At 36.8% G+C, this 15,505-nt stretch overlaps 1 pseudogene; it reads left to right on the top strand.

The window, feature by feature from the left end:
- The first annotated feature begins 9,701 nt into the window (after positions 1-9,701).
- The window catches only part of LOC103301566 (leucine zipper transcription factor-like protein 1), an 84,134-nt pseudogene continuing 78,330 nt past the window's right edge, over positions 9,702-15,505 (top strand).

The following is a 15,505-nucleotide window of genomic DNA, read 5'->3' as shown; positions in this document are numbered from 1 at the left end:
CCAAGCTGGGGGACCTGAGGCTGCGCCCTCCCGCCCTGGTGCCGGGGCCAGCGGACCTGAGGCTACACCCCCTGCCTGGTGGGGCTTGACAGGGGACCTGAGGCTGAGCCCCCCACCCGGCACAGGGGACCTGAGGCTGCGCGACCCCCCCCCCCCCCCGCCTGGTGGAACTTGACGGGGGACCTGAGGCTTCACCCCCTGATCAGCGGGGCTTGACAGGAGACCTGAGACTGTACCGCCCACCCTGCGGGGCTTGACATGGGTAGGGCTGGCTGGGTCTGGGTCTCAAGCAATTTTGAGGTGCACACGGGTGGACAGGGAGTTGACTCTGGATCCCGCGGCGTGCACCAGACTCTGATAGGAGGAAGATTTTCATATACATTTTACTAATTTTCTTTCATCTCTGACACTTCTGTTGTAGAGAAAGTGCAAATGACAATATTAAAATATTTCCTCTAATTAATTCCCTTGTAATGTGCACAGATTTCGTGCACTGTTCCACTAGTCTATATATATAAAAGGCTGATATGCAAAGTGCTCCCTCAGGAGTTCAACCTGGAGACGGGGATTTTGATCACTTGCTATGGCTTGCGCTGACCACCAGGGGGTGGCAGAGAATGAAGGAAGGCTCCAGCCGGTAGCCAGAAGGCCCCAATCCGCCCTGATTGCCAGCCAGGCCTAGGGACCCTAGCTGTGTACCAATTTTATGCACTGGGCCACTAATATTGTGATAACTATGTATGGTGCTAGGTAGGTACTGAAAATATTAGGGGGAACACTTTATAAAGTACATGATTGTCTAACCACACCTGAAACCAATACAAAATAATAGTGAATGTAAACTATAATTAAAAAACAAATTTAGCCCTAGCTGGTTTGGCTCAGTAGCTAGAGCATCGGCCTGCAAACTGAAGTGTCCTGTGTTTGATTCTGGTCAAGGGCACATGCCCGGGTTGCAGGCTTGATCCCCAGTAGGAGGCATGCAGGAGGCAACCAATCAATGATTCTCCCTCATCATTGATGTTTCTATCTCTCTCTCCCTTTCCCTTTCTCTCTGAAATCAATACAAATATATTTAAAAATAAATAAGTACATAAATAAATAAATAAATTTTAAACAAAATAATAATGTATTTTTTATGTCTTAGAATAGTTTTGGAGAAAGTTATTCACTCATTCATTCATTCATTTAACTCATGCAATATTTGTGTTTGTATTTAGAATTGTGTAGTAGCAGTTTAATAATTGTGGGATACTTAGAAGTCAACATAGACAAATTTGGTTTATTGACTTTAGATGGCATGTACATAACTCTTTCTGTGAAAGAGAAGAGTTTTTATTAAAGGAAAAGTTTGTTGTTTATTAAAATAAAAAAGGGAAAATATCTACCATAATAGGTAAGAAAGAACACCTAAGAAAAGATCTCCCTCCGCTTAGGTTCGAGGGACCTATATTCAGTAAGGCTGTGATTTTGTGCAGATTGCTTAACATCTGTGGTTCTCAATTCTCTCATCCATAGAGTGAGAGATGATCATTGAAGCCCTTTCCAGCTTTAACAGCAAATGAGTATCTAATGTTAGGACTGTTTCCCCAAACACACACAAAAATAATGATGGCTACCTGATAACAGGATTCCTTCCTGAACAAAACTAAGTCAGGTTCCTTTGAGTCCTTATCTTCACTAGGTCTCCTTCTGTATTCCTGAGCCACCCCACCCCACCAATATTTAATCTATTTCTTCTTAGTAATGTTCCATCTTCTGACTCCCTCACTCTGTAAATTGATTATAAATTCCCAGCAGTCTTTGTTGTATTAGGAGTTGAATTCTGTTCTATGTTTAAGTCTCTCTCTCCAACAGCAATAGCTTAAATAAAATCTGTCTTGTTGTTTTAAACAAATATACAGTGTAAATCCTCTTTGATACTAAAGCTAACAGAAATTGATATTTACTGGGTAAAAAATTATAGATAAATGTAAGAGCAAAGAGAGAGAGAGAGAGAATACTTAAAATCTGATTTTGTCAATAACAAATCAGAGAAAAGAGATATTTACTTGGAATTACTCTATAATTTTTTTGGGGAGGAAAGTATAGAATTACCTGTTTTCCTGAGAAGTCTTGTTTACTGACCATTGCAGAGGGTTCCATTTTTCCCTCTTTAAAATGAAATTAAATTGTGTCTAAAGTTTTAGCATTGTGATGGGTAAATAGTATGTTAATTTACCACATTTGGAATTTGTTTATAATTAGATAGTGTTGTACAGATTGTGAAATCTTAGAGCATATTTCTTTCTTTCTTTGTTATATCTTTGTTAAGTCACTTAAACTTTGCTTATGAGCTATCAACATGAAAATAATACATTTAAATGTTCAAACATTATTTAGACTAGCCCATGCTTTCATATTTAATAATGGATAAAAGCTATTCCATAACAGTGCTAAGCTCCCAAGAGCAATATGGCCTCATGTGGAGATGGAGCCCTATAGTAATGAATTGATATATTTTGACCTCACTGGGATCTTATGAATTATATTTATATAAACAGATGTGTTTGAAAGTAACACATTTTTTACTTTCGTTCATGATCTTGAAAGAGATATTTGCTGTTATAAAGTTTTCAAGTACATACACAGAAAAATGAAGATTAATGCCTAAAAATATCCCATGCTAAGGAAGCATCTGAGAAAGCCTGCGAGTAAATAGAAACTGTTTCATAGGTATGATGTAGCAACTCGCATGATGATTCCAAGGGTCAGAACTATGGAGGAAGGACTTTGCCTTCCATGAGTATTTTCTCAGATCTTTATTTCAGAAAATAACATACTTGAGATTATTAAGGTTGTAAAATTTTATTCAGGTCAATCATAATTTAGGAATTTAAGAACACCAAAAAGCATTTTATTGTATTAAGGATATTGATAAAAATATGAACATGTATTTCCCAAAGCATTGTGCTCATCAAAGCTGTCACCTTGGTTAACTTATTCATAATCTAAAATTATATGGAAGTATAGATAGAAAAAAATATAATTCACACTGGAAAAGAAGTCTAGTAATTCAAATAGCAACTAAAATGAATTTATCACAGGATATTCACTAAGTGAAAAAATGCAATAAATGTATATGAAGTTATAAAGGAATATTTAGAATGCAAAGTATCATGCTTAAAATATTTATACATAAATACTTACATACGTAAAAATTCATACATTCATTCTTTGGTATTGAACTAACCTAAAAAAGTAACTTGGAAGAAAATTTACAAATAAATATGGATAAAAAAGGACATACCTGAAAGCATTGACATTCAATTGGTAAAATACAGCTAACTCAACAATAACAACAAGCTGATTTTCATTCATTTGATGACTATAACTAGTAGCCCATCACGCAATATCTCGTGCAGGAGGCTGCCCACTGCTTCCGCGGGAACTGCAGTGCACCGCCGGGAGTCACGCTGCTTCCGTGGGAGGCGGGCTCGCCATCTCTCCAGGCCTGTGCTCGGCAGTGGAGGCTGCTGGCCGAACCCCTGTCCCTGTCCCTGTCCGTGTCCGCTCCGGGCCTCACCTGCCCGCGCAACCTCCTCCTGTCTGGTCATGACCCGTTATGGCACCCTGGCCTAATTTGCATATTTCCCCTCTCTCTCTCTCTCTCTCTCTCTCTCTCTCTCTATATCTATATATATCTATATATATATATATATATATAGATATATATATATATATATAGATATATACACATACACACACACATATATATACACACATATACACACACACACACACACACACATACCCATTATAGAATTGTGAGTTTTAGAGTTTAACTATTTTTATGTATGGAAGGATACAGATTTAGTTTATAATGTTTGTTATACTCAAAGTGCTGCCTTATGATATATTCATTCACACCTTACCATTTAGATGATCTTAGGTATCTTGAAAATATAGAAGCAATGAACTCAGTAATACAGACTGGTCCTTTCAGAAAATATTATTCTTGCAAAATAAATAAAGCCAGTTTTATACCATATTAGAGGCCCAGTGCACAAATTTGTGCACGGGTTGGGTCCATCCCATCTGCCCCAATTAGGGCTGATCGGGCCAGGCCAGCCTGGGGGAGGGGCCATGGGTAGTTGGCGGGCTGGCCCTGCTCTCTGGTCGAACTCCTGGTTGAACTCCTGGTCGAGGGGACAATTTGCATATTAGCCTTTTATTATATACTAGAGGCCCATTGTAGGAAGAGTCCTGCAATAGGGCTTCTTGGGGTGGTTTATGCTGCCCCGCCTGCTCCCCTCCCTTCTCCCCCACCCTGCCTGCTTCCCTCCCTTCTCCCCCACCCTGCCTGCTTCCCTCCCTTCTCCCCCACCCTGCCTGCTTCCCTCCCTTCTCCCCCACTCCACTTGCTTGCTTCTCTGCAGCTTTGCTCCCTTCTGCAGCACTTGGCTTCCTTCTACACCAGTGATGGCGAACCTATGACACGAGTGTCAGCACTGACACGCGTAGCCATTTCTGATGACACGTGGCTGCTGAGGCGGATGCATGCCAAGGATGAAACATTTGCTGCTCCTGAGGATGAAATATTTGCGAAATAATGTTTTTTCCTCAAAGTGACACACTACCCAAGTTATGCTCAGTTTTTTTGCGAAGTTTGACACACCAAGCTCAAAAGGTTGCCCATCACTGTTCTACACTGTCTTCAGTCTTCTCTCTGTGCCTGGATATGCAAATTAACTGCCATCTTGGTTGGGTTAATTTACATACTCGCTCCTGATTGGTTGGTGGGTGTGGCTGGTGGGCATAGCAGAGGTATGGTCAATTTGCACGTTTCTTTTTTATTAGATAGGATGATAAAATTAGTTCTTTGACTTTACTAAGTCCTAGGTCAAATTTTAAAGTAAAAAGGTCTGAATTTGGTTTACTAATAGTTTTCTTTTAATAGCTTTTTTCTCTTTCTGAAACTTACTCTTTTCCTAAATGATTTTCTCTTATGAATTTTCAAAACCAGGTAGCTTGATTCTAGTTTGTTGTCAACATGTCCTGCTAACTTTATTATATCACTTTGGAAAGTTGAAATTTTAATAAGATTATATATTATTAAAATTGTATCTCTTTACATAAACTATCATTAAAACAATATAATCAAAGAGAATTTTAAAAATAAAACCAACTAAATAATAATTACAGTACATTAGGCAAAGAGTTGCTTTTATAAATTGTGTTCCTTTTAGTATTTGACCACATACATATACGTATAATGTCCATACAATTTTGGACTCTATTCCTTTTTTCTTATTTATTATTAAATTGTCAGCCTTTGATCATTAAATTATTTCCACTGTTTAGGCATTTTTTTAAAAAGCTACAAATAACATCTTAAAGATATGTTTTGCTTTGCTTTTGTATTTCTTAATGTAAAAAATGGGTTTAAGAGATCAATGTGTAGAATCAATTTTCAATGTCTTCAGAATTGTGATACTGATTTTAAAAAGCTTTGTAACAATTTACAATGCTACTAGTTAATGCATGAATGTACAAGTATACCCCAACCTCATTAGCATAGGGTGTTATGTTCATTAATTTAATAGGTTTTAAATGTACCTTTTTATTGTTTTAATTTGCAAGTCTTTAACTACTAGAGGACGTATTCCTGTTACTATTCATGTTACCAGATGTTTATTTTCTACCTGGATTTTTAAAAAAATGATCTGCTCTTGTTATATGTTTGAATATTTACTTTGTATTAAAAGTCTCTGTTTTTTAATAATTGATGCATTTTTCATCTGCTTCTTGTTTGCTATATTTGTTATATTTGTGGCAATATAAATGAGACTCCCAGTGGATTTAAAGTATTTTGACCATGGCAATGCACACATTGAGTAATATTCTGAAAGGCAGCTGGATTTTTCTGTACTGTTCACAGCTCATCAAATAGGCAACATGTTGGTTTGCTTCTTTAGCATGGTTAGCATCACCGATTCTAGTAATGGGCTCTTTTTTGCAAGTCTATGGTGCATGAAGACTCCTGATAATAACATGCACTTTAATGGAAATGTGTATTTAAATTAATAACAGCACTGAGATAATGTACCAAAAATGGCTAGGCTGAAAGACTGAAAAGGAAAGTAATAGTAAAGTTGTAAAATGTATAGCTTTTCAAATTGGATAGGATCAGGCAAAAGGAAGTGATATTCTAATGCTTGGAGAATGTAAGCAAAATATAAAGGAATATAACTATAAGTAATGAGATGGCCTATAGAAAAATTAAGCAAATATCAAATATTTTATAGGCAGTTTATACGTGTTATGTATATTTATAAAAGCTATTACTGCCATTTTGTTTGAGTATTTTTCCAAACTTTTATGAGTAGAGAGGAAAGTGAAAAAGGTATAACTCATTAAAGTTCACACTGTAAGACAGTGACAAAATCAACACCTAGCTCAAAAATACATTATTTTTGTTTTGCTTTTAGCCCTGGTTCTAGGGCTTCCCTCAAATTATCCAAAATATTTCAGAAGGATGAGTGGAAGCTAAAATATATTAGACAGATGCAAAGAGGCTGGGAGAAATAACAAGCAAAAAACCCCACAACAAACCCAAAACAGAAAACAATAAACAGGGAGAAACGTTCTTGCAGTGGTTTAATGTTTTGGCTAATTAGAGCACTGAGCGCAGTGAAACCTGTTTCAATGCACCTGGCGAATCACACCTCAAGTCTTGTAGCTGAAAATTCATGTTAATTTTATTTCCTTGTTGTCTTCATTTGAACATAAGATTCATCTCAATAGCATCCAGATTTATTATGAAGTATTAATTAGTAAAATTATACCAAATTCACTGAAGTTATTTGGTTTTATTTTTTTCCTCTGTGATGTTTATATAAAGTTACTATGTTAATAGATAAATACACTATTTACAAGTTCTCCTTGAAGCGTTACCAGACTTAATGTACCATCTGACTAACCGACCTTTAGCAGAATTCTGGGCTTAATCTGCATCAGTTTTCAGTTTACTTGCTAATATCTCTTCAACAATATTCATAAGACTTCTTTCTTCATTCTCTAAATTCTTCAGTTTTTCACTCCATTTAAAAAAATTTCCCAGCTGCTCCAAGTTCCCCAGTTGAATCTGCGCTATTCAACCCCTGATAAAATTTCCAGCATCCCGTAAGATATTTTACCAAAAATAATGCATTGTACATGTTATCTCTTCCCTCAACCACTAAAAAGCTGTTTCTATTCCCAGATACCCAGAGTTGGTGGAGACAAGATTGAGAGAGCTAGCATAGAACTGAGAGAGCTCCAAAAGGAAATGGGTGCAAAAAAGAAAAATGACCTGGGAAATCTTTTGAAGCCAGCAGTGATAGTTACATTGATGGTGGTGGTGGTGGTGGTGGTGTGTGTGTGTGTGTTTTGGTACTTTCTAATTGCTAGGACTCAATTCTCTATCCTCAAATTCCATAGAAATATTTTTGTTTCACCTTCATATTCTCTCACAAATTTCTCATGAATGTAAATTGATGTGTGCTCACGCAAACCTAAAGTAACTATTTCATTGTTTAAAATAACAACAACAGCTTATTTTGTCCTGTACACAAGTTTGGCAATACCAATGGTCTCCTACAACACATTCCAAATTAGATTCTGATGTTGAAACTCTACATCTTGGATCCTAAAGGATATGGTGTCAAGTGTTAAGGACCAATTCCAAAACTAAAATAGATACATAGGAAAGAAGAAGCATGTCAAATCTGTCTCATAAAAATACTAAAAATATAAAAATTAAATAGAAATAATAGAAATAATATTAAAATTAAGAGAAGGAATTTGCTCAGGAAATGAAATTAAGAATGGCTAAAAACAAAGAAGGAAACAACCCACAAATCCTGAAAGATACACACATGTAAATCTGAGTAAAAGTAGTGATTTTACATAGCTGAGCATTTACAACTCAAGAAAATTTAAGAAAATGTTGGGGCATAAAGAGATTTAATATATTTAAACATTTGATCTTCAGCTCACTAAGGAAATTAATTAGCAAAACATCAAATATTTACCAGGGATTCTCTTTTCTTTACAAACAACTAAGCAATTTTTCACTTTTTTCTAGGGCTCTGAAACCTCCAGAATGAATTTAGAGCAGGTATTAGTGACTGTTTTGGTTGACTGATCAAAAGTCAAAAGGGTGAAAAGGCCATTGAGATGTGTGCCAGTCCAGAGCCACAGATCAGCTTTTGTTCTAACATCTCCTAATTAGCTGCTGAAAAGTTAGTAGGAAACAGGCTTCATATGTATAATAATAAGCACTTTCACACAAACATGGATTAGGGGTAACCTTAATGTTAGCAGGCAATCCAAAACTAGTTAAGGGTACCTTGAAGGGACAGTAGAGATGCAAAGTCTTAACCTTTTGCACTCGGATGTCGAGTGTGACTCGACATGGTTAGAATTAGAATAAAGAAATCGAGAAAAAAGCAAGCGAGTGCAAAGGGTTAATGGATTTATTATACCCCACTCTTGACATGCTACTACTATTGCCCAAGCCAAGAGTTACTAAACTCAACTTTACTGGCTGCTTTGGACCAATGCAAATTCTTTCTGGCTGATGTAAAAAGAAACACACACACACACACACATACACACACACACACACCATAAAAAAAAAACAAAAAACACACACACCTAGGGCAGTCTTCTGAAATAAATTTGTAACCGTCAGTGGAATTTCTATGTGAAGAACAAAGCTAATTAAAAATAATAAAAACAATCCCAGTACTAGAAAAATAAAGTTCTACCACTGCCTCACTCTGTAGCTCTCCAGCCTTGTACTGAGTCCACAAGAACCTTACTTTCCTACTCAACAACTGAAGAATTTGAACATGGACACTAAAATATGGTAAAGTTCTAACTTCCCTTGATTTTACATGATTGGATTTTCAACCCTTTCATAAACATTGCTTATATCTTTCAATTTGGAAAATTTTATATCATAAAATTATCAGATATTCCATGTTCAAATTAAATTAAAGACCACAGAGTCTAGTGTATTTCATGACACTTATGAATAAGAACAATGAGCGGTAAATAAGACTAAACACCTAAGGGTACATGTTTTCTTCATGTGCAAATATAAAGAAGTTCTTGTCTAAGAACTATGGTAAATAAAACCTTTCTTTAAAAATGTATAGTAAAACATATTTATAATTTGCATCAGTATAGCTGACTAAAATCACATATCATTTGTTTTTCCTGACTGATTCTCTTATTCTTTAGGCACAATAATTGATATTGCATACCAACATAAGGACATAAGGGCATGAGGGCATAAGAACAGCCATGCTATGACTTTGTATACCTTATAAACTCATTTAGTTATTCATTTATTCATTCTACTAATTTAATGAGCACTTACTAGGTGCCAGTAACTATACATGGCTTGGGAGGGACTGAGCTACAAATAACATAATCCTTTACTTCAAGGACTTAAGTATTTAACTTTAGTATATAAAGATGAATCTTTCAGTGAAACTCAATTATTTTAGCTAACTTTTCTAATAATAAACATTTATTTTTTTTATACACAATCTATATATACAAAACCCTAATAGGCAAATTGCACTGAATGGCAGAAGAACCGAACATCCGAACAACTGAACAACCGATCGCTATGACATGCGCTGACCACCAAAGGGTGCGCACAGAACATGGCGAGCATCGGCGGCAGGCAGCAGAGCGCTGGACATGGCAGATGTGGGCTGCGGGATGGTGGAGCAGGTGAGCAGGGGCACCAGACCAAGGCAGGGTGCCAGTCGCTGTCATGGGCCAGTCTCTGGTAATTATTGAAAATTCTTTGCTCCCACATGCTACGGTCTGCCAAGTGCTCACACCCTCTGCCGGCACCTGGAGCCAGTCCTGATTGCTCGGAGAAGTCAGCCGGTGTGAGCGGCGGCTGCCAGCCCCCATTGCCACTGAGGGCTTCTCTACCTCCCCCTGCTCTTGAAGGGTGATCAGGGCAGCAGCTGCAGCTCACACCCGCTGACTGTACCGGCCCCATTCGCACTCACTGCTGGTGCTGGCCCCAATCGCTTCGTGCTGTCAGCAGATGCAAGCAGGGCTGGCACCAGCAGCGTGTGGGAGTGGTGGCAGCAGGAGCAGGGCTGCCAGCAGACAGAGGACCAGGGGCCGAGACAGGAGGGGTCAGGCAGGGGTGCGGAGAATTGGCTAAGACCTGCCCCTGTGCCCACCACAGCCTCCAGGCCCACAGTTCCTTTCAAGGTGTGCGAATTCATGCACTGGGCCCCTAGAATGTTATACTTTTTCGCAGGCAGCATCCTTTTATGATGTTTTTGCCACTCATTTCTCCCAGCAATCTTTCAGGCCAATGTTATCATAAAAACTTATATATCAATCAAGTTTAATGTTATTTTGACTGAGGAGAAACCACATATCCTTCACCTGTTATTGATCAATTGTTAGGAGAGGAAATACTGGTAAGTTATACATAATACAAACAATAAACAATACATTTTAACTTGTGAGAAAAAGACACTTGGATGTACATGTGAAATAAATAGATAAATAGATATAAAAATCAAGAGATAATGTGCCCATGAGGAGTCAGAAAACCAGAGAACAAAGAATAAAAAACCATGACAAAGCAAGAGCAATATTGTAAAAATAAATATCACAGCATAACACAGACTTGTCTTCTCTTGGAAAGATGCCAGAGAACTACTCTGTGTCTCTGAGTAGCAACAGATGAAGCAGCTTGATGAATGCTGCTCTGGTCCTAGCTTCATCCACAGAGGTCACTGAGGCTTATTGATGATCCAGGAGGGATAAAAGGGTTGGGAAAAAGAGTTACAGCACCAATATTGACAGACTCAACATGATTACAGAATGGAAGTCTTTATCATTCTGTGGATTACCTATGAAATTATAGCTATAATAGCCTTACTTAATATTATTGAGTTATTGGTTAAATTGTATACAAAAGAAAAACAATGAAATACCTATAATTATGAAAGATGTAGAGGAATCAGTAAATATAATTTCATTTCCTTGGGCAGAGCCTATATGAAAGCCAAAATGTCCTAGGTAGCTTTCCTGTCTTGAATTGCTTAATCCTGAAAGTCCTAGGAAGTTTAGGGGACTAATGAAGGGCCAAGTATCTAAGGAGAGTGACAGGCTATACTTTTGCATGGAAAAACAGCAGGCCCCGGGCTTATAGAATCTTCATGTCTTCATTGGTTTGATTTCTATAATCTTTATGGGTTGTTATTAGGTGTTATAGCTACTGAGATAAGCAATAAGAAAGTAAGCATGACTTTTAGTAACAGTCATTGTCATGAGTATAAGTGCCACATTGAGCAATACAGATGATTTTTTTTTTTGCTAAAAAGAGATATTATATGTTAGACTGCTCCATTTTACTTTTTTAAATCTATATTTTGTACTTTCCTAAATTGAATTTCCTAGTGAAGATTATCAAAAGTCATCAAACAGGAGAAAATATGTATAAAAATTAGATAAATTTAAGTAATTTTACTCATATGAGATTAACATTACCACTATTTATATTTTAAGTGTTTTTCAGTAACTGTACCAAAAAACTAAAGTACAGTATCAAGAAAGTAAAAATGTTTAACTTTAAATAGTCTTTCAAATCTCTATATTACATGAGATTTCTCAAATGAGAAATATAGGCAATTCCAGTTCAGTATTAATCATAGAGTGGGAAGGGGCCTTAGATAGTTTACATTTCAGTTTCCCATTTTCTTCTTAAATATCTTTAGAGGATGAGAATCATGTTTTTAGTGTGAACAGTAGAGACTAACGGATAACAACCTTGGTTCTGCACAGAGGCTTTGTGGCCAGTCCCGCCTTTTCCAACTTGGATAACCTTGGACAATTTACTAAATCTATACTTGGAATACTGGACAAACCACTCGATTTCTCTTGACTCACTATTTCCTCATTTTAAAAACAGAGAACATAAGGGTTCTTACTTCATTGGGTCGGTCAGTAACAGTGTTAAATTAGTAAAGTACTTAGGACAGTGCCTGACACATAGTGTAGTCTCCAAAATCTTTAGTCATTATTACGAGTGTATCTTGAGTGCTCAAAAGATTGTCCAATCCTTTGTGGTATAGTTTTTAATATGGAAAATTATTCTTTATATTGAATCAAACCTGCCTTCTGAAATTTTGCTCCTATTTATATCTTCAAAGGAAGAAATTTAGTGCCAATTTTACTTAAAAGCTATTTTTAATTAGAAATCAGTGCTCATATCCACTCCTGTTTTGTGTGTGGGATGAAACATACCAAGTTTCTTCACATGCCATGTTTTTCAAACTCTCTGTATAACTCACTGATACCAATCACTGTTCAAATATTACATTTATGAAATTATATAAAAATCCAGTTATATACACTTATCATTTCATATTAGAAATCCTATTCCCTTGATCTAATTCAGTTAAATCATTAATTATTCTAAATCTAGAACATGACACTTTTATGTTTTTATTTTCTCATAAAAAGATAGAATAGAAGAGTATCAGGGCTAACAAGGTTTTAGAAATCAAGTGGTTCAAATCCCATTTTTTTTATAAATGAGGAAATAATAACTGAGTACTACAGAAGGGAGATAATTTTTCTAAGGTCACACAGCTTAACTTTTTAGTCATTGTTTGGCCAGGGTCAAGCCCTAAATCTAAAATCTGCAAGCCAGTCTTTAAACCCCTGTGCCAACTCTGATCAATTGCTAGGCATCCTGTTGATCAAGATTTAAAATTTTATCCTGGATCCAAGGGAAAGAGTGATGACTATCAGAAATGTCTGCCTTGGGTAAGGAATGTGAAGTAGTCTATACTTAACACATATTTTTTATTTTTAATCTAATGTCCTCTTAATCCAAAATCATTCCAATACTGAAATTACACAATTGATTTTTTTAAAATTCACATGAGAAATTTTACGTTTATATTTAGCAGGTTTTTAATTATTATTTTGAGTTCATCATTCTAATATGTTGACCTATTCTCAAGCCTTGATTCTGACATTAAATATATTTACTATTATATATGATGCACATATTTGATAAGCCCAACAACTGTATCTTTATCCAATCATCCATTAAATGTCGAATAAGGGTATTTTAATACTTTAATAATATACTAGTATATCTCACATTTTTCCTAAACTGGAACTGAAAGCAAATATTATTTCATCTGTCCAGGGTATATCTAATAGCAATCTAGGGACAGGTCTAATAAACAAGTCATATGTCCAATCACTCCAATTTCTTTTTTAATATGATTTCATGGAAATATAAGTGTGAGGAGAATAATTACATGCACTTACCTTGGAAAATACTGTTGTTTATTCAATATAAAGGGGTAAAAGGAAGTACGGCTAAGATATTAAGGGGAGAATGGCATTAGAAAAAAATTGCTAATGCCAGACAGTGACAGGGGAAAAAAGAAATTATATTATAGGCCAAGTAAACTATTTTAAAACTTAAAAAAAATGTTGAAGTATTTTGCAAATCAAAGCAAGAACATCAGCTAGAGCAGAAAAACTACACTGCAATTCTAAAAAGGACTTTTCTTTTTTTTACTGTTTGGTAGGACAATGCCTAAAGCAGTCAGCAGCTTCTGGTTCTGAAGTGGAGCAGGTCCCAGCAAGCCCCGGTTCAAAACATTTCACTCCTGGGACCCATAAAAGAGTAAGTTGTGAATATTGAAGCACTAGCCAGTGTGATACCTGCTGCCCAGGAAACATTTCATCTGCGATGCCTTAAAGGCAGCTTGCTTATGGGTCTTTAAAAATCTGTACTGGCTTCTCATTGCTATTAGGAGGAAACTAATAAGCACAGTGAAACTTTAGCTTTTTTTTTTTCTCTCCAGTTACTACAGAGTGAAATACCGGGACTCTTTTAAATACAGTTGTCTTATAAACTGCGTCCTTTCTAGTCCCTTTCTGTGCATGTCCCAAGAATAAAATATAAACAAAAAAAATGAAAATAAATAAAAACCTCAAAAACCTCGGTAATCAAAATTATCTCCTCATACTATGGGAAAAAAATTGTTATGGCAGCCAGCACCTGGGTGAACATGTACACAAGGGGCCATTGCAGTTGTGTATATTTCTACTGCTCAGTCAAGGCAAACAGCAACCAGCTGGCTGTGACTAGCTCAGACTAATAAAGAGAAAATCAACATAGGCTGATCCAGGATGAATATCAGCATCTGCTAGGCCATTGTCTCTGCTGATGTGTCTGAGCAGAAGGAAAAGCCAAATAGACAGCCGGCTATGAGACAGAACACAAGATGAGGAGCTGCTAACCAACTGCCGAAACGCTGGTGGAGGAGCAATGGTAAGAAAGAGAGGCCTCAAACCCATGCAGAAGGTGCCTCATCTGAAATGCAAACTCTATGCCCTATTCCAGTTGGATTTTTCCTTAAACAATTCTTTTGGAAATTTTAAACAAAAGGCAGTAAAAAAGAACTATCCATGAGTCGGGAGGCGGGATTAATGATTAGGAATCATAAAATTACTTTATGCTTCATTGCACTCACTAGAGACAGCAAGATGAACCAACATGGCAGACTATGGACCACTGCAACACATAATGAAGTATCCCTCTGATATGAACGAGTAATATTACAAATATAAGGCATGATTCTCAAATTGAATATGGGGAGGAATTTACCTTTTTCCTATTGCTTCCACTTTCTGTTGGGGCTTCTGCTGCTAGCTCAGCTCTATACCTCAGCATATTTGCCTCTTTCCGTGACCTCAGAAACACTCAATACCTTAACATTATGCTCAGACTCTTCTGATACTGATTACTCCACCAAGTAAGCTCTTTATCGCTCTTGGGAGGATGGCCTCTTGAGTAGAATTTTAAAAGCCAAGGAGAAAACTGACGAAGAGAAAAACAAGTGGTCTTCTTGCCAATCTCTCTTCTCTAGAATAATTATTTCTACTATGTTATTGTTACATGCTGTTGGGTCTGCCCCAACTTCTGGTAACTCTATGAATGAGTGATGTCTATGGTGTCTTGTCCTCAAGAGACCTGCTCAGCTCTAGATTCACACCTATTGTTTTGTGTGTGTGTTTTTTATGGAGTCAGTCCATCTTAAACTTGGTCTTCCTCTTTTCCTGCTGCCTTCTAGTTTTCTCAGCATTATTGTCTTTTCCAAAGAACCTTGTCTTCTTTAGATGTACCCAAAGTAGAACAGCTTCAGTTTCATGATTTTTGCCTCCAGTGATGTTTCAGGCCTAATTTGCTCTAAGAACACTTGTTTTTCTTTCTGGAAGTCCAGGGTATCCATATAGCTCACTTTCAACACCATATTTCAAATGATTAATTTTCTTTTTTCCATCAGCCCTTCCCACTGTCCAACTTTCACATCTCTTCATAGCTATCGGAAATACAAGGGTGCGGATGACCACAGCCTTGGTTTCCAAAGCCATTTCTTTGCTCACACCACTCTTTCCT

This window comes from Eptesicus fuscus, chromosome 3 (assembly GCF_027574615.1).
Source record: "Eptesicus fuscus isolate TK198812 chromosome 3, DD_ASM_mEF_20220401, whole genome shotgun sequence".
Lineage (NCBI taxonomy): Eukaryota > Metazoa > Chordata > Mammalia > Chiroptera > Vespertilionidae > Eptesicus > Eptesicus fuscus.
The sequence above is the reverse complement of the archived record's forward strand: the minus strand, read 5'-3'. Positions and strand labels throughout refer to the sequence as shown.